General features: G+C 45.5%; 1 long non-coding RNA gene across 1 annotated transcript; it reads right to left on the minus strand.

Moving 5' to 3' along the window:
- Positions 1-4,068: 4,068 nt before the first annotated feature.
- Positions 4,069-26,359, minus strand: LOC142249395 (uncharacterized). The gene is made up of 3 exons (XR_012725044.1): positions 26,310-26,359; positions 13,816-13,908; positions 4,069-4,210 (listed from the first exon to the last, which is right to left on the minus strand). It is a non-coding gene; the product is annotated as an uncharacterized LOC142249395 (long non-coding RNA).

Consider the following 26,359-nt stretch of genomic DNA (forward strand, 5'->3'; position numbering starts at 1 on the left):
ACATTTCAAGGTGTTCTTCGAATTCCAAAGTAAACATGTGGGGGGCACAGGACAGGCAGTAGTAGTCGTGTAATCAGGGGAAACCGGGCCGCAGCACTGCTGTCCGGTAACCCCTTGCCTCCTAATCGCCGCTCCACCCACAGGATGACTTCCAAACCGTCCATTCCTTCTCAGAGACAATAAATCAGACACATATTTTCTTCTTTTAAACAAATGAGCTTTACTGTTCTTTAACACATGTACATCTTCTAGTCGCATTACACGGGCACCGTCTCTGGTCCTGACCGGGTGCCCTCCAAACTCCTTTTCAGCATTTAATTTAACGGCCGATCAATCTCATGGCACCCAGGTTCCAATAAACGCTACTAGGCCCCTCATTCTCCTGTCTGACGTCACGCTAGCATGGACCAATTCAAATAGTCTTTTAAGCCTATCCGTCCCACCCACAGGGATTACTTGCGCGTTGGAAGGGCTACATATGACAGCACTCCTCCTTTCGTGCTTAGTCCAAGACCAAGACATACCCTACTCCTGAGGGCACAGCTTACCTTTGGTCTCGTAGGAAAATTCTTCGGGATTTTGATTCAGAAGAAAACAGACTCCTCCCTGACCGACCGACCAGGCTATAACCTACTTCAGGGAAGGCAGTTACACAATCCTCTATGTGCAGGATCCTGCATGTCCGCGATCACAGGGGTGACCCTTAGGATCGATAATTATAGTAAATAGATATGGGCTTCTTTACAGTAACTCCTCCTGGGGACTCTCCTGTCCTCCCTCCTCCATACTGTCCTTTTTATATGCCATTCTCCTCCTCTCACTTAACTACTAAACTGTCTACCCAGGTGCCAGGACTGCTGTCCCTAAAACACATTGCCACCTGGTGGCCATTTGCAAATAGACAGTACACTACATTTTTAATAATTACATCCCATTATATGTACCCTGAGTGTGCCGGGAACTTCTGCAGGGGTGGGAGTACCCCTTACCCCCCTTACAAACACCTTGATGCATTGATTGAGCTTATATATAAAAAATGTAATGCAATAGAACAAGTAAAACATATTATAGTGGTTTACATCCAATCTTCTGTAAGAACACTTGCTTGCTTGGTGTCTACTGTGACTCCCCTGGACTATTCAGGTCATCACAGGGTACTGCACGCTCTTTCTCTTCAGTGTAGTATTCAACCCCTCATGGTTCTGGGTCTCTATCCTGCAGTGTTGCCTCCATCAGCATTCACAAATCCTAGATACACTTTGCACCACACCTGTCAGGCACCCCAGTGGGCTGATTAAGCAGGAATAGGGCCGCCCACCTAGGGGTCAGACAGGGAGGTGGGAGGTGTCAAGGTCAGTCAGCGAGGGAGGAAGTGCAGAGCTGACAGGCAGAACAGAAGTAGTTCCCAGTGAGAGAGGAGCTGGGAGTAGCAGCTCCTAGGAGTTGTTGAGTAGCCCTCGAGCTGCGAGGAGTTCTGAGGAAGCTGGGAGTTGGAGCTCCCAGGGGAGAGGAAAACTAGGTCGCAGACGGTGGTCTGGACCTAGAGGAGTCGGACCCCAGGTCGCAGGGGATTGAGGCTAGTTGCCTGGGACCTGTCAAAGAGGATGGTCCTATCACTGGTCTGGGACCAAAGGCACGACAGGGTACACAGACCTTAGGTCAGAGAGAAGCTTCAGGCAACCCGACAATTAACCTGAGGAGAACGGGGCCTTTATGGACTGTTCCCACTAGTGCCAGAATCAGGGCACTAGTGCAAGGAGGGGGATAGGGCTTTCCTAACAAGCAGCCCACAGAAATCCCAAGCGTGAGCCCTGAGAGCAGGCTTCTCCACTTAGCCACAGTGGGGAGCGGGGCCCGGATAGCTCCAAGCCCCCGGACCACAACGGACACTCTAAAACCTAGTGCCAGGAGGCAGAATACAGACCACCAGCAGCACTGTAGGGGATGGGACCCAGACGAGCTCCCCTTGAGAGGCAGCTGCATTCAGACACTTGGTTTACCCTGCTGTCAGCGTCTGCTTCATTGCTGAGTGAGTACCCAACTGACCCCTGCACTGTGTCCCCGCATCACCATCCAGAGTCCCGGGGCCTACCTCTACCCGTGGAGGGCAACGTCACCTAGCTGCCTCACTCCATCACCCCGGGTGCTCCCAACGGCAGTGGCAGTACTCCAAATTACCAAACACCATGGTTGACGTCACAAACTATACTATATCCCGTGTAAATACCCCCTTTACATTTGAGTTTGGCCCCTAAGCCCCCGGGTCTGGAGACCCTCGAGCCATGAACGGACACTACCCCCCGGATCTGAGCGGTTCGATCCGCTGCTGGGGCTGCACATCTACAATCACATAACAATCAGTAACCATGTCTTAAAGTGTACCCATCCTAAATGTATTCTTTCAAATTAGAAATTTTTTGTTTAACAATAACTCAGTAAAGAACACGGGGAGGAGGGAGATGCAGCTGCAGCCTCTCTCTCTTGAAGAGAACTAGATAACAGACTGGTTATTTGCTCAGAGCCCCAAGTACTCATCAGGAAGAGGATGCAGCTCAGCAGGGAGGGAGAAGGAAAAATATGTTTTCGGAAGAAATACAGTTCTGTTTCAACTATGGCCAAATGACAAGTAGCTATAGCAAATCCTGTTCCACAGATAGTGGGACCAGCTCCCTAACAACCTAAGGTTTCCTGTTTAGAAGCAAATTAATGTGCCAAACTTGCCCTGCAAACTAAAGTACCACTCTTTGCCTGGCTATTGTTCTTATGGATTTGACTCTGTTCTTGACTTTTGACCTAGACATTGACCTTGATCTCAACCATAATTTTAGATTCCATTCCCTTCTGCTCTCCTATTGATGATTATTGGCTTTGTCTATAACTACATTACTTGCTATATCAGTAACCAGTGATCACAACTTTGGAATTCAACAAGGAAAGGCTAGCTCAATTTTGACTTGAAAGATCCACATCTTTGGTAAGAAACATAACAAATAAGGAAGGAAAGAGAATGAAATCACACATTAGGCACAAAATTAAAGGGGTATTTTCACCTCCAGGATAATAATATTAGCAAATACCTCTAATTAGAAATGTAATATATATATATATATATATATAATAGTTCTCCGGATATAGCCATGTCACTTACCTCATGTGCAGGACATTGTGACTTAGGCATTCATAGTTACGACCATGTGCAACTAACTGTCACTATATGTGTGGTTATAACCATGGATACCTAAGGTCCAGCAATGCCCTGCACATGAGGTAAGAGACATGGCTATATCAGGAGACCTATACTATATTTCTAATTGGAGGTATTTACTAATATTATTATTATTTCACCTACTACATATTGGGTTAGGATAATGGAGATGGGAATAGCCCTTTTATTGACTGATTAACATGAATAAAGCCTGCTTTACACGTTGCAATTTCGCATACGATATCGTATGCGATTTGCAACGCCCCCATCGTATGTGTGGCACGTTCAATTTGTTGAACGTGCCGCACAAATGATTAACCCCCGTCACACGTACTTACCCGTCCATACGACCTCGATGTGGGCGGCAAACGTCCACTTCCTGGAGTGGGAGGGACGTTCGGCGTCACATCGACGTCACGCGACAGCCGGCCAATAGAAGCGGAGGGGCGGAGATGAGCGGGACGTAAACATCCCGCCCACCTCCTTCCTTCCGCATTGTCGGCGGGAGCCGCGGACGGAGGTAAGCTGTCGTTCAATGTTCCCGGGGTGTCACAATCTGCGATGTGTGCTACCTCGGGAACATTGAACAACCGCACGTTCAATCTTTGAGGAATGAACGACGTGCATGTGATGAACGGATTTTCGTTCAATCGCAATTGCACGGAGGTTTTACACGCTACAATCATACTTACGATGCCGGATGTGAGTCACTTACGACGTGACCCCGCCGACACATCGTAAGATTTATTGTAGCGTGTAAAGCGCCCTTAATACATCCACAGTTGCCAGTAACATCTATTAAGACAGATACACATATAGTTTTACTAACCTGTTTGATTGTCCAAGCATAACTCTGATATGATTCTGCTTGAGTCCATTTCTAATAGCATTTAACATCAGCCCTACAGTGACCATGTCTCCTAAGGGCGCAGGATCGTTACTTGCGTCAGATGAGTGTCTCATTGGGCTTTCAGAAGAATTAAGTCTTGGTGCCGACAGATTTCTCTACAAAATATTGGAAAGTATTATAAGTTCTGGTCATTTTGTAAAGACAGAGGCGTAAATCTAGCCAGAGTGAGCGGTCACACCAGAGTCCTGGAGCCTAATGAGATGGCTTTCTTCACTGTTTAAGTTCCGAAACTCATCTGAAAAAGTACTCAATAATCGTAAAAAAGAATGAACATAAGCACTGCAAAGTCACACCGACTAGCTGTGCATATATTCAATATATTCAACTTCTTCTATCTGATTCAGGCTTCCAAAGATGTGAAGCAGTTAGAAGAAGTGACCTTACCATTCTCCAGGCGACGCTTATTAGTTTATATATACAAGTAAAAAATAAACACCATCGGCAAACCCGTCACAAATTCTACCGGAGCTCATTAAACGGGTTGATATTGACTTTTAGGATTGCTACTTCTAAATAGATAGCACTAGAGCTCATGTCCTATTCCTCTCTGAAGAGGCAATTTGCATATTAAATTTCCCAGAGGAGCGTTACATGGCTTATAAGCTTTCTTACAATGGCATGCCAGGCATGTCAATTTCCGCAAGGATAAATGTTACTCCTCTGACCAGTCAGAAGGCTCTCATACAAGTGACATCTCATGCTTTGCACTAATGAAGAGTATTACTTCAAAACATTGTGTCTATGTAGTAGGGGTGCTGTGCACCACCGTGTATAAGTAGTGTGGCAAAACCAGGTAGTCACAAATAGGCCCCCGCATAACACCTTCCCTCACTAGGAAACACACAGCCAACCTAGAAACCCTAGTCACCCCCCCCTTAGGGAAACATAGACACACCAGTGGGCGTGACCAGGCGGTTGGACATGCCCAGCCAGGGGTCCAGACAGCCCGGGGCGGGAAAAACAGTAGTTAGTTCAGTTTGGAGTTCAAGTTGGAGAGGAGTGTGGGCTGGAGCTAAGTGTAGCTACAGCAGGAAAGTTCAAGTTGAACGGTACCAGGGTAGGAGCCCTGGTGCCACTGGCTAGGAGGCAGACGGTGGTCTCCGTCAGCAGGAGACGGGAAGACGGCTCGGCAGAACCGAGGTGGACCGGGACAGGGTTGTAGCCCGCCGGTACTGACATGGGGAACCGACCGCGAAACCACAGCACAAAGGGGGGTACTCGGACCCTGAAGCCAGAACCGAAAACAAGCAGACTGGTTAATTCACCGATTGAGGCCAGGACTAGAGGTCCTGTCCCACCCTAAGTCCCTCATAGAAGACAACAGCCCACCAATAGGGATAGGAGTTCACCGCCAGGGTCCATAGATCCCACGGGCCAGCGTCTGCGGGCACGGCTCCTTAGGCCACATCCAGCCGGGAGCGGACTCCTGAGTTTCAGACTAGGAAGTCCACCTTACACAAACAGTGCAGAGGAAAAGGATAGAGACCACCAGCCAGGTGGGGGACCCGAATGCAACCGGCCGCGGCATCGGCCACCAGCACCTTGGTTTACCAGAGACTTGTGTGGTTTTTTAACTGTTTTTTAACTCCCTGCGGTCGCTATACCCTGCACCAGAGCCACTGAGTCCCGGGGCAACCATACCTACCCACGGGGGGGTTAACATCTAGCTGCACAACATCTCCCCGGGTGCCCTACAACAGCAGCGGTGGTGTCCCACTTCACCACACACTGTGGGTGGCGTCATGAACTTAACACGGCCTAGCTCGTACATCTATGTCCCCCCATTTATTGGGCATGTCCACGAGACCCCCAGGTCCGGAGACCCTCGAGCCACCACCCCAGAAGGCTCGGACCTGAGCAGCGCCGGCTGCTGGCACGGGGGCGGCACAGTAGCATGTTTTACTGACTGTTGAATATAATAAGTATATGTTTGTACCAATGGCTGAAATCTAGCTGCACGTTGATCTTAGATTAGATGTTAGATAAGATAGGGTTAAAGGAGTGGAAGGGAGAAGTGGCTGATGGCGGAAAAAAGAACAGGAGGGAAGACTCAAGAGGACACCAGTGAAGAATAGGGTTCAAGTGGGAGAAGACATGCTCTCAATACTAGGGCCAGTCAGGGAACCCTGGGGTAACCTTGAGTCTGGAGCCTACAGCTCACCCTGACAGGCTTAGAGCGTCATCTGGCTAAAAAGCCAGAATCGGATGAAGGTGAATGGAGTTAGGGGAAGGAGACACAGACCCTGAAGCTTTTGGACAAAATCTAAGATAGCGGGGGGATCAGATCGAGGAGCAGTACCCTACATGGAGAGGAAGGAAAGGAAGGCCATGTCTGTCATAATGGTGGGTAAAATAAACGTGAACGATTCTGGTTGGCTAAGTGAACTCTGGTATTGTATGAGTTACTGACTGTCCATGACGGCGACTGTCAGCTCGGTGATAGACACTAGCCTAAAGAAACAGTAAAGCGAGCTTTACACGCTGCGACATCGCTAGCAATTGCTTGTGATGTCGAGCGCGATAACACCCGCCCCCGTCATACGGCCGATATGTGGTGATCGCTGCCGTAGCGAACATTATCGCTACGGCAGCGTCACACGCACATACTTGCTCTGTGACGTCGCTCTGGCCGGCGAATCGCCTCCTTTCTAAGGAGGAGGGTCGTGCGGCATCACAGCGACGTCACACGGCAGGCAGCCAATAGAAGCAGAGGGGGGGAGATGAGCGGGACGTAAACATCCCGCCCACCTCCTTCATTCCGCATTGCCGGTGGAGGCAGGTAAGGAGATGTTTGTCGCTCCTGCGGTGTCACACATAGCGATGTGTGGTGCCGCAGGAACGACAAACAACATCGTTAAAAAAACAGAAAATGATTTTTTATTTCAGGACGACCTCTCCACGGCAAACAATTTTGTCCTCTTTTGCGATCGTTTCAGATCGCTCTTAAGTTTTACACACTGCGATACCGTTAATGACGCCGGATGTGCGTCACAAACAACGTGACCCCGACGATAATTCATTAACGATATTGTAGCGTGTAAAGCCCGCTTTAGTGTCATGTACTGAACCCAAAGTCACATCCGCACACTGAGACTTCTGGGAGAAGGAGTGAAGGGCCTTCATCTGCAAATTGAGATTCTGGTTCGGCTTTTATTCTAAGTCATATAACACGACTCGCTAAAGAGTCGATATTGACTTTTAAGATTGTTACGTCTAATAGGTGGCTCTACAGTTCAAGTCCTCTTCCTCTCTGAAGAGGCAATTTCCATTAACGCTACCGGATAGATACTAAAGAATACTTTTCAGTAAAAATATTTTTCCTGAAGTGTCCTTCCATAGCAAAAACTGTCAGGTATGATAGTGTCTGTGCCCATACCCGACGGAGGAGAACAAAACACACCTGTAATAAAAGTAAACAGTGGGTCTCAGCCTTTCGAGAATTAAAGGGAAATTAATGAAGCACCGTCCAGTAGAGGTGGGACACCATAAAAAGCTAAGTGGACTGTACAACACAGCTTTTTAATTGCCACAGAAGTGTATAGGAGTTATGGAAGCAATGTAACCTCAGCCATGCTTAACGGGTTTATGGAGTCCTACCTATTATGGCAGTGTTTGGATATTGATTTTCCATTGTCAGCCATGGTAATCGCAGATTGGGATAACCCTTTCACCAGATCACCAGAACTGAAATATTCGGTGTCTTTGATATCCACCTAGGAATATATTCTAGAAGGAGGGTAAGCATAGGGTGAGAAGTAGTAGGAGTCCCACAAGAAACGTTTACCTGCCAAAAGGTCCCCTATGCCTTATAAGAAAGAACTAGTATTATAAATGGCACATGGAGCACGTTACATTTCGTTTCAAGACTATCAGAACTTCCAGACAGGAATTCCACATTGGAAAAGCCTATTGTACACTTGCTGTGCTGTGACAGACACAATCCTTCCAAACTGGTCTAGTCTCATATATAAATGTCTGCATGTGGTTGTTCACATACTTTGCCCGCTGAGATGTTTTCATGAATATTTTATGTTACTTTCAGAATATTAATCTTTCATTTACAGCCCTGAAATGCTGAACTCATGCATTTAAATGTATTTAAATGAAATATTATATATTATGTGTCGCTGAGTTTTGTCATTATCAGTATTTTTGCCATTATTATCATAGCTTGTAAACTCAGAGAAGAACATTACATTTTCATGAACTCGATCTTGTCCTGTGAAAGAAGATTGTAATTTCACATTTCTTAAAAACTAGAATAAGGGAAATGGCACATGTGTGATATTCGGAGAATTAGGGATCGTTCACATGAACCGACTGGCAGGATTTAATGACTGGCAATGAGTAAACTTGGAGCAATCTGGGGTAGGTTAGTAGCCTGTTTACATAGGCAGACAAAATAACACATAGAATGGGGGATGTACAGCAATCTGCAACCAAGCACAGATGCTAGTGTGCCACCCCTGCAGCGATCGAACCGCTTGGACCCGGGGGGTCTGCTGTGGCTCGAGGGTCTCCAGACCAGGGGGCTCACGGCCACTCAAATGTAAAGGGGGTTATTTACAGGGGATAAGAATTCATGACGCCACCCTTGGTTCGCGGTAAGGGGAGTACCGCCGCTGCCTATGGAAGTACCCAGGGGAGATGGAGTGGGGGCAGCCAGATGGTGCTCCCTCTACGGGTAGGGGAGGCCCCGGGACTCTGGATGGTGGTGTTGGGGAGCGTGGTGTGGATTGGAAGCAGGGGAGGACCATGTACCGCAAAGCAGACTCTGACAACAAGATGAACCAAGTCTCTGAGTGCCTCTGCCCTCTTGGGGGAGAACGTCCGGGTATCCGTCCCCTATAGTATCGCCAGGTGGTCCGGAGCCTGCCTTCATGCACAAATTTGAAGTGTTCTTGTGGCCCGTTGGCATAAAGCTGTCCGGGCCCCGCTCCCTACTTTTTGGTAGTGGAGCTGTGCTCACAAGGGCTCACGCTTGCGATTTTGGTGGGCTGCTTGGGTTGGAAAGCCCTATCCCCCTCGTTCCGCTAGTGCCCCTCATCTCTGAGCTTCTTGGTGACAGTCCATAAAGTCACTATCCTCTGCAGGTCAATTGCCAGGTTGCCTGAAGCTACTCCCTAACCTAGGGTCCAGTACCTCGCCATGCTTTCAGTCCCGGACCAGTTATTAGACTCAGATGCCTCCTGTCCTCCAAGACCGGGTCCAGACACACAGCCTCAATACCCTTTGACCCGGTCTCCAACTCCTCCAGTCCAGACCACCATCTGCAACCCAACCTCTCACTCCCAGGGAGCTACACACTCCCCTAGCTCCTCACTACTCGAGGGCTACCACTGCTTTCTTCCAGCTCCCCAGGAGCTGCTACTTCCAGCTCCCCACTCTCTGGGAGCTACTTCTGTTCTCTCTCTTCTTCCCTCCCAACAGTCTGCCTGACCCCTAGGTGGATGGCCCTATTCCAGCTCAGCAGCCCACTCATGTGTCTGATAGGGTGTGGTGTGAGGTGTGGTTGGGATTTGGATGCTAATGGAGGCAGTACCATAGGTTGGTAACCCAGAACCATGGGGGATTGACTCCTGCACTAAGAGATAAAGAGCGTGCAGTACCCTGTGACACCCTGACTAGTCCAGGGGCGTCACACTAGCACACAGGGTGGGCGGGAGAAGCAGTGAATATGCATGCAAATTAATGAGCAGGCTAGAAAAGGGCCCAGAAAAGAGGCTTATTGCTGTGTTATCTTCCAGGAAACACGATATGTGTAACTGTTCTGCTCTTACCCTCATTTTGCTTCCTTTTACAGCCCCCAAGCCCTTAGCACAACCATTTTACAGCCATTTTTCAGTACAAAAATTTGTGTCCCCATGGATTTATATGGGATTTGTTGTGCGGGGTCAATTTCAGGTAACGTCCGTGCAAATTTGGTGAACCCGAACATCCACAGGTCCGCTGATCTCTACCCAGGATGAAGTATTGCTGAAAACACTTCCAGTTTTTAGACCCTCTCTATTGTCTTCTTTGTGTTCTTCTCAAACACAAACTATTATTATGAAAAGTAGAAATTAACTCTGGTGCAGAAATCTGCAAGATTGTCAATGCTATTTGGATGTCCATATCATGCAGTTAAAACTTATACTTTTACATTGCAATGTTTTTGCTGCACAGTCTGTACAACTCCTCTACATAGCTGGCACTGCTGTTTCTTATATATACTTTATCTTATAGCACACTGCTCTTGGATATACTTGCTTTCCTTTTCCCTTCTCTTTGTGTTAGAATCACCAGCAGAAAGGAAAAGGAACTTGTGCATGGCAGATCAAAGTGTGGAGAGGGAGAAAAACATCCAAGTCTTCAGGTAGGGATATCACACAAACTGTACATTTACCAGATCATAGATATGACTCTACCCATACAGAAGTCTTATGAGACAGTACAGATCACAATAGTTGTGTATCAGTGACAGAGAGATGAAAAAAGCAGATATTACAAGGGAGGGAAAGGAAAATGTCCCAGTTCTAAACACTAGTATCTGCTAGTTCAAGGGAGTAGAGATCCTGCATCAGCTGTCAAAGCAGAAATTAGTACAGAAATAAAGTAGAGGTTGTACATGAGGGCTAGTTTAAGCAGCAGATTCTTGATCACATAGACCTCCCATCAAGGATATAATGATTACAGTCAGAGAGGGTGTGACCGTGATTAGGCCCATGCAGGAAGAGGGCCCTCTGACAACCCCGCCTTTTTGAGATAGATGTATTTCTGAGGAAACACCTTCAGCTGAAATGCATTGCAGCAGAGAGACACACTGGGGCCCTGCACCGCAATACACATCACTAACCAATCAGAGACCTGCAACTGATGTCTATGTATCAGTCACAGGTGCATAGCAGTGACGTCATCCATTGCCGATAGCAGGCATGCTGATGTCTGCTGCCGGCCTCAGGACACTGAGCGTCATGGGAACCGGGCAAGGTAAGAAGAATATTTTCATTTTTTATGCATTAGAGAACCACTGCAGAATGGTGAACATAAATAGAAGGAAAGAACCCAGGACTGGAGCCATATAGGGGCCAGTATGGAGGATATATATATATATATATATATATATATATATATATATCAGGAAGGGGTCCAGAATGAGGGCTATACCCTAGGGTAAAAAGGGGCCTAGAATGAGGGATATATATATATATACTAGAAAAGGGGCCCAGGATGGAGGGCACATATACTAAACGGGCCCAGGATGGGGGCCATTTATGCCAGGAAGAAGAAGGACATATATACCAGGATGAGGAATATATATATACCAGGAAGGGGGGGAGGAATGGCCAGCATATATGCTATGATGAGGAACATATGTACTTTGAGGGGTCCAGTATAGGATGTGTGTGCGTGTGCCGCCCTGGCAAAACCAGGGTGTCACAGAGGTCTGCATACATCTTTATGGTGCAGAGCTCACTCTCCCTTGGGGAGTTTCCCACACCAATACACACCAGTCAATCAGGCCCCACTTGCCCCCTCCTCAGGAAAATGGGAGGGGGAGAGAGGAGCTTGGAGAGAGCAGAGTGTAGTATCAGTCAGTCTGTAGGAGGAGAGAGGGCTGGAAGCAGCCCCTGTGTGGGGCTAGAAGTGGCAGTGAGGGCCTCAGGAATAGGCCAGCCGCTTCCTGTGTACGGAGCAGACACAGACACCAGGCAGGAGAAAAACACCCGAATTACACACACGGGTGTGGGACCTGTCCTCACAGCAGCCGTGGGCACCAGCTACCAGCAACTTGGCTAATTCTTGGACTCGTGTCAGTTATTGCCTTATACTGTGAGTACTCCTGCACCACCCGGTCCAAGCCGTGGACTGCACCCGTTACTCCCAAATCCATCACACCAGGGTCGCGGGACATCAACACCCTACCCGTGGAGGGAAAATCACCACCTTGCTGCCCATTACCATCCCCGGGATCCTGTGACCGGCAGCGGCGGTGCTCCATTACCTCACCGCACACCACGGGTAGCGTCACGGAACATAGACTACCAAATCTCCCCTGTATATAATGCCCCTTTTGTTGTGGTGCCTGGGATCACAGACCGGGTCACGCCACCGTGATACCTTCAGAAGCGACCCCTTGGCCCGGATCTGAGTACCCCCTATCCCTGGGCGACACATGGGCAGAGAGTCGAACTGCCCAATCATTGACTTCTAATGGGGTTCGGGCTCTGGGATCAAGCACAGGTCAAGTTTGGGTTCCAAACTGAAATTTTATCTAAAGTCTGGCTGAACTCGAACGTCCACAGGCCTGCTCATTTCTAGTCATTGCCAATTCTTCATATATATTGCATTACTGAAAATCCTACATTGTGTGTTAGAAGTGGAAATGTCCGCTTCCTGATCAGTCACAATAAGCAGAATTTGTGCTAAAAAGGTATTAATTAGAAGTAAGATTAAAGAAAAAGTCCCAGTAATATTGATGGTGTACCTAGTGGTGGACTTGGAAGGTCACTGCATGACACAAGGATTCATTCAATGGAGAGTAAAACAAGAATCCCAGTGCTATGCATCACTTCCCTCACTAGAATTAACGTGGTGCACAAATTTTGTGTTCTGTGTTTGAAATAATTTTACCTGTGTTATTTAAAAGGGTTTTCCACTACTCAACCTCATCTCAATCAGCATGTTTACCCCTGTTAAAATAACAACACTTATACTAATTTCTTGTGTCGGTGCTGTTACAGAGGAGAGGTTGGGGCATTCGCCCTCCTGAGGATCACTAGACATTATTACATCATGTGAGCTCTGCGCCAAATCACCGCCATCTTCTCTCTTCTCTTGTATCAGACATCAATAGGAAGTGAGTGGCCAGCCACAGCTCTGATCTCCTCCTGATGTTCGATTCATCCAAAGGTGGGGAGAGCAAAGCCAACACTGATTGGGCGCAGGGCTCATATGATGTAATAATGTAATGTGAGCCGAAGGAGATCAAGTGGCAACATTGCTGCAATGGCACAGGAGGTGAGTATAAGTGGTACTTTGCACACTGCGACATCGCAAGCCGATGCTGCGATGCCGAGCGCGATAGTCCTGCCCCCGTCGCAGCTGCGATATCCTTGTGATAGCTGCCGTAGCGAACATTATCGCTACAGCAGCTTCACATAGACTCACCTGTCCTGGGACGTCGCTCTGGCCGGCGACCCGCCTCCTTATTAAGGGGGCGGGTCGTACGGCGTCACTGCGACGTCACACGGCAGGCGGCCAATAGGAGCGGAGGGGCGGAGATGAGCGGGATGTAAACATCCCGCCCACCTTCTCCCTTCCGCATATCCTACGGGAGCCACGGTGACGCCAGTAGGAGATGTTCCTCGCTCCTGTGGCTTCACATACAGCGATGTGTGCTGCTGCTGGAGCGAGGAACAACATCGGACCATCGCGTCAGCGTAATTATGGATTACACCGACGCTACACTGATGATACGATTACGACGCTTTTGCGCTCGTTAATCGTATCATCTAGGCTTTACACACTACGATGTCGCCTGCAATGCCGGATGTGCGTCACTTTCAATTTGACCCCACCGACATCGGACCTGCGATGTCGTAGTGTGCAAAGTACCCCTAAGTGTTTTTATTTCAACAGGAGCAAACACGGTGAATGAGAAGACGATTGAGAAGTGGAAAACCTCTTTAAAAAAAGATGGATGCATATGGTATCTTACCTTACCACTCTTAGTGTGACCTCTTGAAGAACTTGAACTACTGTATTGCATTTTCATAGGGTATGGATGAAAAGCAGGAAAACCCCAAAAATCCTACAAAGAGAGTCATTGAAGTACATATATTTATCAGTTTTTGCATAATATATAGATACCACAGTCTTTATGTAAGCTTTTTAAACACTGTAGTGCATGGGCCCCAATTCCAGTCCTCAAGGGCCGCCAACAGTGCATGTTTTCAGGATTTCCTTAGTATTGCACAGGTGATAATTTAATCACCTGCACAGTTGATGATTCCAACACCCATGCAATGCTAAGGAAATCCTGAAAACATGCACTGTTGGCGGCCCTCGAGGACTGGAGTTGGGGAACCCTGCTGTACTGGGTCTTACTTATCCAAAGTTCAATAAGAATCAACATTTACTCCATTCCATTTTTCAATACTATCTCTTTAGTGGAAAAAAACAAGCATTGGTCTAATGTTATTTACAAAGTAACAAAAAAAGATCAACCAGTCATGGAATAGGTAAATCTGTGAATTACTCTGGAACCAGGCATTAGGATTTTCTTATATAGGCTAAAGCCAGTGCTATACTGGCACTATCAGGCAGATTATCTACAAACCATTAGTGGTCAGCGCGGATGTTTTTAGTTTTCAAATCCATGAAAGTAAAGTTTAAAAAATCGGCAGCTGCTTGATTGACATCTGCAATGGAGCAAATAATATACAGTATGAGTGGGTATTCATATAGATTCCCGCCTCCCTGCCTGTTGTTCCTCCCTCTCTGTTCTCTAGGCTAATTTTACTATTCACTAAGATGGCGTCGGAGTTGGTGCGCATAGAACTTACCTCTGGGGCCATCTTTGTGAATACCCTGTTACCCTCTGCTTTTCTATTCTTGCGGCTGAGAGGGTATCGCATGCGCCCTTGCTTATTCTGCTCTCGCTGTGATGGCGGGAGCTCACGTGGTCACAAAAGAAGTGGAGACCACCCCCTGAAACAGCTGATCGGAGGGCACGATAGACCTGAGGAACAAGCCAACAGCAGCGTGCCAGCGACATCGGCACCGGATTGCACGGCACGGGGTCAGGTGAGGTAGGTTCACAATGGACTCCTCTAATCCCGTTACGTCAGTGCCGCTATGCTGGCATGGTGTCCTGGTAGGTTGCTGTTCTGACACGGTGTACTCTTCTGCAGCTAATCGCGTCCTCCGATCAACTGTTCACCTCTTCTGTTGTGACCGCACGTGCTCCCGCGGTCACAACAAGAGCAGAAGATGCGAGGGTAAATATGCCGCTCTCTCAGCCGCAAGAATAGAATTGCAGGGGGTAACACGATCTTCCCAAAGATGGCACTGAAAATAAGCGCTATATGCACACACCAACTCCGATGCTGTCTTAGTGAATAGTAAAATTAGCATAGAGCCAGAAAGAGGGAGGAACAACAGGCAGGGGGGTGGGAAACCATATGAATACCCACCCAGAGATTATCTGCTCCTTTGCAGATGCCACTCAAGCAGCTGCAGATTTTTTAAACTTTACTTTCATGGATTTGAAAACCTAAACATCCGAGCTGACCACTAAAGGTATGTAGACAATCAGCCTGATAGTGCCAGTATAGCACTGGCTTTAGCTTATTTGGGAAAACCCTGGTGAATGGTTCCCTTTAACTTTTTACAAAAACAATGATAACCAGATCAGTTACAAAATTCTAAGAAAATTATGTGGCTATCAGGTCTTGACATAGATGTAGCATTTTTGCCTATCTACATAACATTGCCAACCCAACCTATAGGTTACACTTTAATTCTGTAATTCTGTCTGTGTGACTGCTACTGGCCCTGGATTGCACCATGTTCTTTTCAATTGGAAGACCGGTATTGCTAATAAATGGGGTGGAGAATATGCTACAAGGGTCCTAAATTAGATTTTTCTCATAGTTTCTAATTCCTGTTTCCCCAACAATAAGACCTACCCAAAATATAAGCCCTAGCATGATTTTCCAGGATTTTTGTAGTATACTTGAAATATAAGCCCTACTCCAAAAATAAGCCCTACTTACAGTCAGGGCTGGTATTATGGGGAGTCAAACTGTGCAATTTTTTAGGGTCACCACTCTCTTAGGTATGCCAGTGTTTGTTTTCCAAGGGTAAAGGGAACCTGTCAGATCCAATATGCACCCAGAACCACGAGCAGTCCTGGGTACATATTGCTAATCCTTGCCTAACTGTCCCTGTATACACTAGCATAGATAAAGAGAACTTTAGAAAAAGTATTTCTAAAGATCCTTTATGATATGCTAATGAGCACAGGGACTAGTCGCAAGGGTGTTTTTTCCCTCGACTAGGCCGCCCTCTTAGCATGTTATCACGCCAACAGGGGAGTGCTAACATGCTATTCAATGGCCAGCGGCAGTGACATGTGTACCTGTATCCATTGTCACCACCACACAAGCCAGGTTTAGGTTCAGTGCGAATGATCAGAGTGCTTGGCACATAAGGTCATGCATACTAGATTTCTCTGAAGCTGAGACCTGTACACCTGGCTTCATAGTGTGCATGACTGGAAGTTCCAGGACTTCTGATCATGCGCACTGAGCCTAAAACCGGTGTCTGTGGCGGTGTCAATGGATAGTGGTACATCCGTCTCCGCCGATGATGCTGGGCAATGGGGATCGAACAGCATGTTGGCATGCCACTGTGGGTGTGCTAACATGCTAAGAGGGTGGACTAGTCTGGGGGAAAAATGCCCTTTTGACTAGTCCCTGGCCTCATTAGCATAGAATAAAATACCTTCAGAAATACTTTCTAAAGATCTCTTTATCTATGCTACTAGATACAGGGACTGTTAGGCAGGGATTAGCAATATGCACCCAGAACTGCTCGTGGCTTTGGGTGTATATTGGACCTTATAGGTTCCCTTTAAGTTTGTTTAAGGACCTAGTTAGATAGATAGATAGATAGATAGATAGACAGAGGCATAGATAGAGGGAGGGAGGGACAGATAGATAGACAGAGGGATAGATAGATAGAGGGATAGATAGATAGATAGATAGAGGGAGGGAGGGATGGATAGATAGATAGATAGATAGACAGAGGGATAGATAGAGGGAGGGAGGGATAGATAGATAGACAGAGGGATAGATAGATAGATAGATAGATAGATGGATGGATAGATAGATAGATAGACAGAGGGATAGATAGATAGAGGGATAGATAGATAGATGGATAGATAGAGGGATAGATAGATGGAGGGATAGATAGATAGATAGATAGACAGAGGGATAGATAGAGGGAGGGAGGGATAGATAGATAGAGGGATAGATAGACAGAGGGATAGATAGATGGATAGATAGATAGATAGATAGACAGAGGGATAGATAGAGGGAGGGAGGGATAGATAGATAGATAGACAGAGGGATAGATAGATAGATAGACAGAGGGATAGATAGATAGAGGGATAGATAGATGGATAGATAGAGGGATAGATAGATGGAGGGATAGATAGATAGATAGATAGACAGAGGGATAGATGGAGGGAGGGATAGATAGATAGATAGACAGAGGGATAGATAGAGGGATAGATAGATAGATGGATGGATGGATGGATGGATCGATGTATAGAGGGATAGATAGATAGAGGGATAGATAGATAGAGGGATAGATAGATGGAGGGATAGATAGATAGATAGATAGATAGAGGGATAGATAGATGGAGGGATAGATAGATGGAGGGATGGATGGATGGAGGGATAGATAGATAGAGGGATAGATAGAGGGATAGATAGATAGAGGGATAGATAGATTGATAGAGGGATAGATAGAGGGATAGATAGAGGGATAGATGGATGGATGGATGATGGATGGATGGATGGATGGATAGATAGATAGATGGATAGATAGGGGGATAGATAGATAGATAGAGGGATAGATAGATGGATAGATGGATAGATAGATAGATAGATAGAGAGATAGATAGAGGGATAGATAGAGGGATAGATAGATAGAGGGATAGATAGATTGATAGAGGGATAGATAGAGGGATAGATAGAGGGATAGATGGATGGATGGATGGATGATGGATGATGGATGGATAGATAGATAGATGGATAGATAGGGGTATAGATAGATAGATAGATAGAGGGATAGATAGATGGATAGATGGATAGATAGATAGATGGAGAGATGGATAGATGGATGGATGGATGGATGGATGGATGGAAGGATAGATAGATAGATAGATAGATAGATAGACACGTGTTACACACAGGGTTTGGAAAGTTATGTTGATGTTCCAGAATGTGATATGACTAAATTTGAATAAATGTTTGTTTTTTTTCAAGAATAAATGAGATTCGCTGTTCATGGAGAAAAAAAAATAAGACATCCCTTGAAAATAAGCCCTAACCCATCTTTGAGAGCAAAAAAATAATATAAGACCCGGTCTTATTTTTGAGGAAACATAGTACTACACTGACATTGGCTATGAAATTGTTGAAAACTTAGTAACAATACTTATTGCAGACGTTTCTTGAAACAGGAAATAATGACAAATTGTATTTTTTCTTCCTGGAGCTCAGAATATGTCTTATTGCACTAGTGGGACTGGTAGGTCATAAAATACCAAGAGTGTTATGACAGTTATGCTGATAGAATGGCTGCCAGGAATAATCTTTTTGCTGTCAAAATATTATATTACAAAAATGAAAGAACAAGCCTTGCTTTTTAGGTAGATTTTGCATACTTCTTTTGGAAGACAAGTTTTTTTTTAGTAAAGATACAGTACACATAATTCAGCAGGTATATTAATTAGAGGTGCATTATGCAGTCAGAGGATTTCTGTTATTGTGAATAGTACAACCTTTAATTTACTGACCCATCTATCTATATCTGACAATGTTATATCTCCAAATGTTTGAAATATATAAATATATATATAAAAATATATATATATATATATATATATATACACACACATATATATATATATATATATATATATATATATATATATATATATATATATATATATATATATATATATATGTATATATATGTGTATATATATTAATATCATTATTTAATATTATTTATTCATTAATTTATTATTTTCTTTTTGGGGGGACATTGCAACTTAAGAAAAAGCAATTTAGCTGTATTTTTCTTCTTTTAGTGTTTATCATTCTGTGCTAATTAATAAGGATAGGAGCGCCATTTTTCTGTTGTATAGCTCTAAATCCCTTGCATAGCATTTAATGATGCTTCCGCTTTCTGAATTCACCACTTGGGGAAGCTTAGATGCTTACTGTTTGCTGATTAATCATGTATTTCAATGGAAGATGTATGCAATAAGCAGCTCCTTTTAGCGGAGGCTGAAAGCATCCAGAATCTTATCATTAAAGGGGCTGTTCGTGAAAGGCTAAAATTGCAAAGTGTATATATAAACAAGTAATTTTGCCATTTAACTTGTATTTAAATCCCCTCCATCCTCAAGAAGGCTGGGATTTATAGTTTAATAGTTGACTGTTATTTGCCTAAATTATTGTATACACTTGACATAGTATTTATACCCCATAAACCTTTCCATATTTGATCACGTTACACCTACAAATTTACTGTACATGTATTTTATTGGGATTTTATGTTGTATACCAACACTAAGAAGCAAGAATTTGTGTAGTGTAAGGGAAAAGATACGTGATTTTCTAAATATTTTAAAAGTATAAATCTGAGAATTGTAACATGCATTCAGCCCCCTGTAGTTTGAAACCTCTGAATAAAATCCAGTGTGACCAATTGCCACCAAAAGTCGCCTAATTGGTAAATTGAGTCCAACTGTGTGTAATTTATTCTCAGCAGTGGCGTAACTACCGCGGTCGTAGCGGTCGCGATCGCAACCGGGCCCGGGAGGTTAGGGGCCCGGCGGCCGCCAGGCAGATCAGCAGCCAGCTCCTGTCAGTGTGAGAAGAGCCGCGCTGATCTGTCACAGACCACGCGGCCGCTATTTGACCCGCTGCCGCCGCCAACATCGGGCCCCCCTGCCTGGTGTCAGCGGCGGCACCGCGGGGCCCCCTACCTGGTGTTAGCGGCTGCGGCATCTTCCCCGTCACCACGCACAGTAACGATGAAGCATAGCGCGGCCGGCGCCACGCTATGCATCACCATTCTCCCCATGTGTGGTGACGTCACTCCCAAGTGACTGCTGTGCTGAGTGCACAGAGTGCAGGACGGGAGGACGCCGACCGAAACACCGGGAGAACGAGCAGCGGGGAGGACAGCAGCGGTGGAAGGAAGAGAGAAGGCCAGTACTTTTTTTTTTTTTTTTTTTAATATAAGTGAGTAAACAGTGGCCAGAGGCTTGGGAAGGCAGTTCTGGGGAAGCTGCATTATTATACATGGAAGCCTGGAGAGGCTGCTTTATACATGGAGGTCTGATGAGGCTGCATTATATATGGAGGTCTGGGGAGGCTGCATTATTATACATGCAGGCCTGGAGAGGCTGCTTTATACATGGAGGTCTGAGGAGGCTGCATTACATATGGAGGCCTGGAGAAGCTGCTTTATACATGGAGGTTTGAGGAGGTTGCTTTATACATGGAGGTCTGGAGAGGCTGCATTATTATACATGGATGTCTGGGGAGGCTGCATTATTATACATGGAGACCTGGAGAGGCTGCATTATACAGGGAGGCCTGGAGAGGCTGCATTATACATGGAGGCCTGGAGATACTTCATTATACATGGAGGCCTGGAGATACTGCATTATACATGGAGGCCTGGAGATACTGCATTATATATGGAGGCCTGAGGAGGCTGGGTGCATTGTTATACATGGAGGCCTGGAGAGGCTGGCTGCATTATTATATATGGAGGTCTGGGGGGCTGCATAATACAAAATGAAGGACACCTTATACATGGAATATAGGGGTGCATTATGCATGGAGGAGTATGGGGCTGCATAATGCAATATGAAGTTTTATGGGGTTGCATTATAATACATATAGGACTATGGGGGCAACATTATAATATATGGAGGACTATGGAGGCTACCTTATCCATGGATTATGGGGGTGCATTATAATATATGGAGGACTATGTGGTGCAGTATTATATATTGAGTACTATGGGGTGAATTATAATGCGTGGAGAACTATGGGAAATGCATTATAATACATGGAGGACTATGGAAGTGTATTCTAATATATGAAGGGTTATGTGGGACCCTTTATACTATTTGGAAGGCAATGTGGGTGCCATTATTGTATTTGGAGAACTATATACAAGGGGGGACAAAGATACAAGCAGGGGATGGGAACGTTTTGTGCTGAGGGAAAAAGGCTCTTTTCCCTCAGCACGCAGCTTTCCCATGCTCTGCTATACATCTTCTCTCAGCACCTAGCTTTCCCATGCTCTGCTATACATCATTTCTCAGCACCCAGCTTTCCCATGCTCTGATATGGGAAAGCTGGGTGCTGAGGGAAAGATGTATAGCAGAGCATGTGGAAGCAGTGTGCCAAGGACAAGATGGATATCAGAACATAGGAAAGCTGGGTGCTGATAGAGGGATTTCAGATCATGGGAAATCTGGGTGCTGTGGGTAAGAGCCAAGTGTCAGCATCATTATCCTGTACCCCGAGTGTCAGTGTCATTATCCCATACCCTAAGTGTCGGTGTACGTGGAGGGGGGGCCCAGGTCTGAACTTTGCACCGGGGCCCATCAAACTCTAGTTACGCCACTGATTCTCAGTATAACTACAGCTGTTCTGTGAAGGCCTCAGAGGTTTGTTTAAGAACATTCGGGATCAAACAGCATCATGACAACCAAGGTACACATCAGACAGGTCAGGGATAAAGCTGTGGAGAAGAGTAAAGCTGAGTAAGGTTATAAAGAAAATAGTCCAAACTCTGAACATCTCACAGAGCACTGTTCAATTCATCATAATAAAGGAAGGAGTATGGCACAGCTGCAAACCTATCAAGACATGGCCATCAAACTACAACTGACATCAAAAGAAAAGAGAATACTAATTAGAGAATCAGCCAAGAGGCCTAAGGTCGTTCTGGAGGAGTTGCTGAGATGGGAGAATCTGTCCAGAGGAAACTATTAGTTCTATACTCCAAAAATCTGGCCCTTATGCAAGAGTGGCAAGAAAAAAACCATAATAAAAGTAAACCATAAGAAGTCCAATTTTCAGCTTGCAAAAAAACATGTAGGGGACACAGCGAGCATGTGGAGGAAGGTGTTCTGGTCAGATGAGACCAAAATAGAACTTTTTGATCTAAATGCAAAATGCTATGTGTGGTGAAAACTTCACAAAGGAAAACCTTGAAACACTTGCAAGTGCTGCTCTAAAGCCAGATTCAGTGCCTCTATGCTTCCTCGATGCTGCAAATCCAAAGCTGCCTCTGCCTACAATATTGGATAATGCACAGTTGGGACTTGTAGATGTGCCGGGGAAAATGTAAGGCGCAATGGAGTGTTATCACACAAAATAAATTGTGACTAAAGTTGGAGTTGCTCACCTGGAAAGGTTGTGTGAGACTACTAAATTGCCTTGACAGTAAACTGCTGCAGGCCCACAAATGGTTAATGATTGATAAAATAGAAAAAGCAGGTTTCTCTGTGCTGCTGATATATTTTATGGACCATCATAGGAACTATTTTCATCTTGTGGACCATCATTGGAACTATCAGCAGAGCAGAGAAACCTGCTTTTTTCCTTTTTATCAAGCAGTAGGAACAAGTGGCTGAATCATGCTGCTGGCCTGAACTGTCAAAGAGGTGGTTCACTACTCTGCAATAGTGTCCACATCCCTGTAAAACTGATAGAGGCAGAATTGGCTATTGCGCTATTGTGGTCCTCTCATCCCCATGAAGTGACCCTCCTGGGCTCCGTGTCCTCTGAGATCTGTGACCTCTGAGATCTGGTGATGTCAGGTCAACTGGAAGTTTACCTGACATCACCAAGGTAGTCCCCAGTCTCCCTGAGTGGCTGTGCTGTGGGCGGCGTTTCACTGCTCATCACAGCCCAGCATGTCACGCGTGGTCTCCTTGACTGCAGAGTGCCGCAAGCAGGAACAATGCTGGGCTGGGGCAAGCAGTGAAACTCCGCCCACAGCGCAGACACTCAGGAAGACTGGGGCCGGCCTAGAAGTTGATGTGACATCACAGGACCTCAGAAGTCATAGAGCCCGATGGGTCACTTCATGGGGATGAGCGGATCGCAATAGCGCCGCTCACAGGCAGAATTGGCTGAACAAGGTATTTAGAAAAAGCCTTCCCTATCAGTTTTACAGAGATGTGGCCACTATGGCAGCAGAGTAATGAACCACCTCTTTAATCTTCAGGAGTACACAACTTCCTGGGAAACAGGAAGCTGGGAGGCAGGGTAGCAGTGCGCTCCTGAAGATAGAGTATGGAAAAACTTCTTTAAACACTATAGCACAAAAAGCTCAAAAATATTAAAACATAGAACTCTAAAGGGGGCTTAACAAGCAGCGATATCACTAGTGATATCGCTAGCCAGCGTACCTGCCCCCGTCGTTTGTGCGTCATGGGCAAATCGCTGCCTGTGGCGCATAATATCGTTCGGAGCCGTCACACGTACTTACCTTCCTAGCGACGTCACTGTGGCCGGAGAACTGCCTCCTTTCTAAGGGGGCGGTTTGTGCGGCATCACAGCGGCGTCACTAAGCGGCCGCCCAATAGAAGCGGAGGGGCGGAGATGAGCGGCCGTAACATCCCACGCACCTCCTTCCTTCCTCATTGCCGGCGGCCGCAGGTAAGCTGTAGTTCGTTGTTCCCGAGGTGTCACATATAGTGATGTGTGCTGCCTCGGGAACGACGAATAACCTGCGTCCTCAACAATCAACGATTTTTTGAAAATGAACGACGTGTCAACGATGGACGATTTGGTGTGTATTTTCCATCGTTAATGGCTGCTCGTTGGTGTCACACGCAACGACGTCGCTAACTATGCCGGATGTGCGTCATGAATCCGTGACCCCGGCGATATATCGTTAGATATGTCGTTGTGTGTAACGGGGCCTTAACTTTCATTAATAGTTATAAAGATCTGAATTAATTTTGTAAGCAAAATTGGTATCAAAGGTCATTGTTATTGATAGTAAAATCAATGCCAAAGTGAATAAGTATATAGCAATTACTCTGTCACCAGTAAGGGAAATGACCTTTCTCTCTAGAACCAGATCTTTGCTGTCTTTCTAGGGAAATGTACAACTTTGATAGACTCTTTTGATCTTTAGGAAATGCTCTGTAGCCTTCTGAAGGCTTTGCACCTAAACAGCAAAAAAACGCAAAAAAAACTGATAAGCAAGGAGAAGTACACAATAGTTGTTACAATTGCATTATATAACTTAAATTTAGGAATAATGAAGGAAATTATGATGAGGTTTTAAATTCTTTATGTAACGCAATGATAAACTAGTTGGTGGAATACAATGGCTTCTGAGTAATGTACTCCCTCATTTCATTATTTAAATGTGCGCTCATTCAATCCATGTCTAGAAAACGAACCAGCTGAGAGGAGGAAGATGCCGCACAGCATATCAATTGGTATCGAGCCTGACATCCATGATCCACATGTGTTCACACGGGAGATTAATATGGGAAACCAATTTAAATATGCAAATGATCTTTCCATTTTCTTATGCTTTTCCTTTTTTTCCCTATCAAGGAAAAAATTGTGATCCTCTAGAAAATATCAAGGCCAATTCATTATCTCCTCCATGTTATGAAAAGTGAAGGGGATAATCCAAAATATAGGGCGATTTTATTTACAGGCTTTGCTACATTCATTCTCTATGCGATGTTCGGAGATTGCCAAGTACAATATTACACTTTTCTGGCCATCTCTTGGAGAGTAAATGAGCAGTGGAGTGTGAATTGCTGCATTTAGACTGTTTTCTGGATCAGTGGGGTCTAAGCGGTCAGATCCCCATGAACCAGAAAGGTATTTTTATTATATGGATAAGGATTTCCATTTAAATGATGTATTTACGTTATATGTTGTGTCCCTTGCTTTGAGGTGGGCTCTTGTGTAGAGCCCACATCTTTCCCTGCACATGACAGCTGATTAAATCAGCCATCATGTGCCTCTAACAGATGCGGTTGGATCGGAGTTAAATCCGTTAAATCCCACTGTCAATCTCTGACAGCGGGTTTTAACATGCTCCGGTGGGGAGTGCTTTATTTCCCACACCCATCTGTACATCCGTGGCATGATGATGGGGCGCCAATGGGTTGTCATGATACACGGGGTCAGCTGAAGACCCCAGTGTCTCTCATGAGTCATGACAATCCTCCTGTGAATGCTGGCTGCTTGTGCTTTTCTGTGTGTGTGTGTGTGTGTGTGTGTGTGTGTTTCACTTTACACTTACTGTGTTAGTAATGGGGATGTCTGATAGATGCCTCCCCATTACTAAACAATAGGCTTGATGTCAGCTGACAATTCACAGCTGATATCATCCCCCAAAAATATTACCTTGATTGCCACCACACCAGGACAATCAAGAACAGTCGGTCAAAGAGTCAGATTGGCGCAACTAATGTAATGCCCAAATTCTTGGGCAACTGTGGACTTATTTCTTGGCTGGGAAGGGGCCAATAACAATGGGCCTTCCCAGCCTCATAATACCAGCCCACAGTTGTCTGCCTTACCTTGCCTGGTTATCAAAAATAGAGGGGACCCCACACCATTTTTTTTAATTATTTATATATTAATTTAAACCAGGCTAAAAACATCCTTTAGTGCCACATAAAAGGCACTAAATGATGCAAGAGTAAAACCCTGCCTTTATGCCTGCTCTAATCTAAGCCATCCCCCCATATCAACTATCCATGAACTGCACTGTGCCGAGCATTGCACCCCAAGGGCTCATATCAGAACTGATGATGTGATGCAGCTAGCCAATCACAAAAATGCCAGTAGCCAAAATGGCTGTGGCATTGTGATTTCCAGGCAATGCCCGCATCTTTAGTGGCTGAAAAGCTGCCACAAAACATGTCTGGTGGGGGCTCAAGCATGGCACCAGAGTACTCCCGATATGTATACCTAAAACAGTATATTTTTGCATTGCTTTTGTATACTGGAACAATTAAAAATGATTTGTAAAAATATACATAGCTTTTAAATGGATTGGACATGATCAGAAAAACATGGCTGCTTTTCTTCCAACAGCATTGCCACACCTGGAATGAGTCTGGTATTGCATATCTGTAACAGATATGGTCCCCATAGACTTATATGAGGCCCAGCATCCGGCCAGATATCTGGGATTAATTCTGGGCCGGAACCAGATTTTTCTTTAAAATCCGGTTAGGTCCGCCGGTCCCGGTTATCTGCAAGTCCGCCCATCACTAAATCTCTTCCTTTGAAGACAGGAGGGATAAGTACCTACAATACCACCCACAACCCAAAGAGATAGATGTGGCTCTGTTCTGGAAAATAACTTTAATCCATGGATATTAAGTCTCACCTGACTGTGTCCAGCATTCTCCTTCCCCGATGACGCTGGATATATCCTCC

This window comes from Anomaloglossus baeobatrachus, chromosome 8, assembly GCF_048569485.1.
Source record: "Anomaloglossus baeobatrachus isolate aAnoBae1 chromosome 8, aAnoBae1.hap1, whole genome shotgun sequence".
In the NCBI taxonomy this organism is placed as follows: domain Eukaryota; kingdom Metazoa; phylum Chordata; class Amphibia; order Anura; family Aromobatidae; genus Anomaloglossus; species Anomaloglossus baeobatrachus.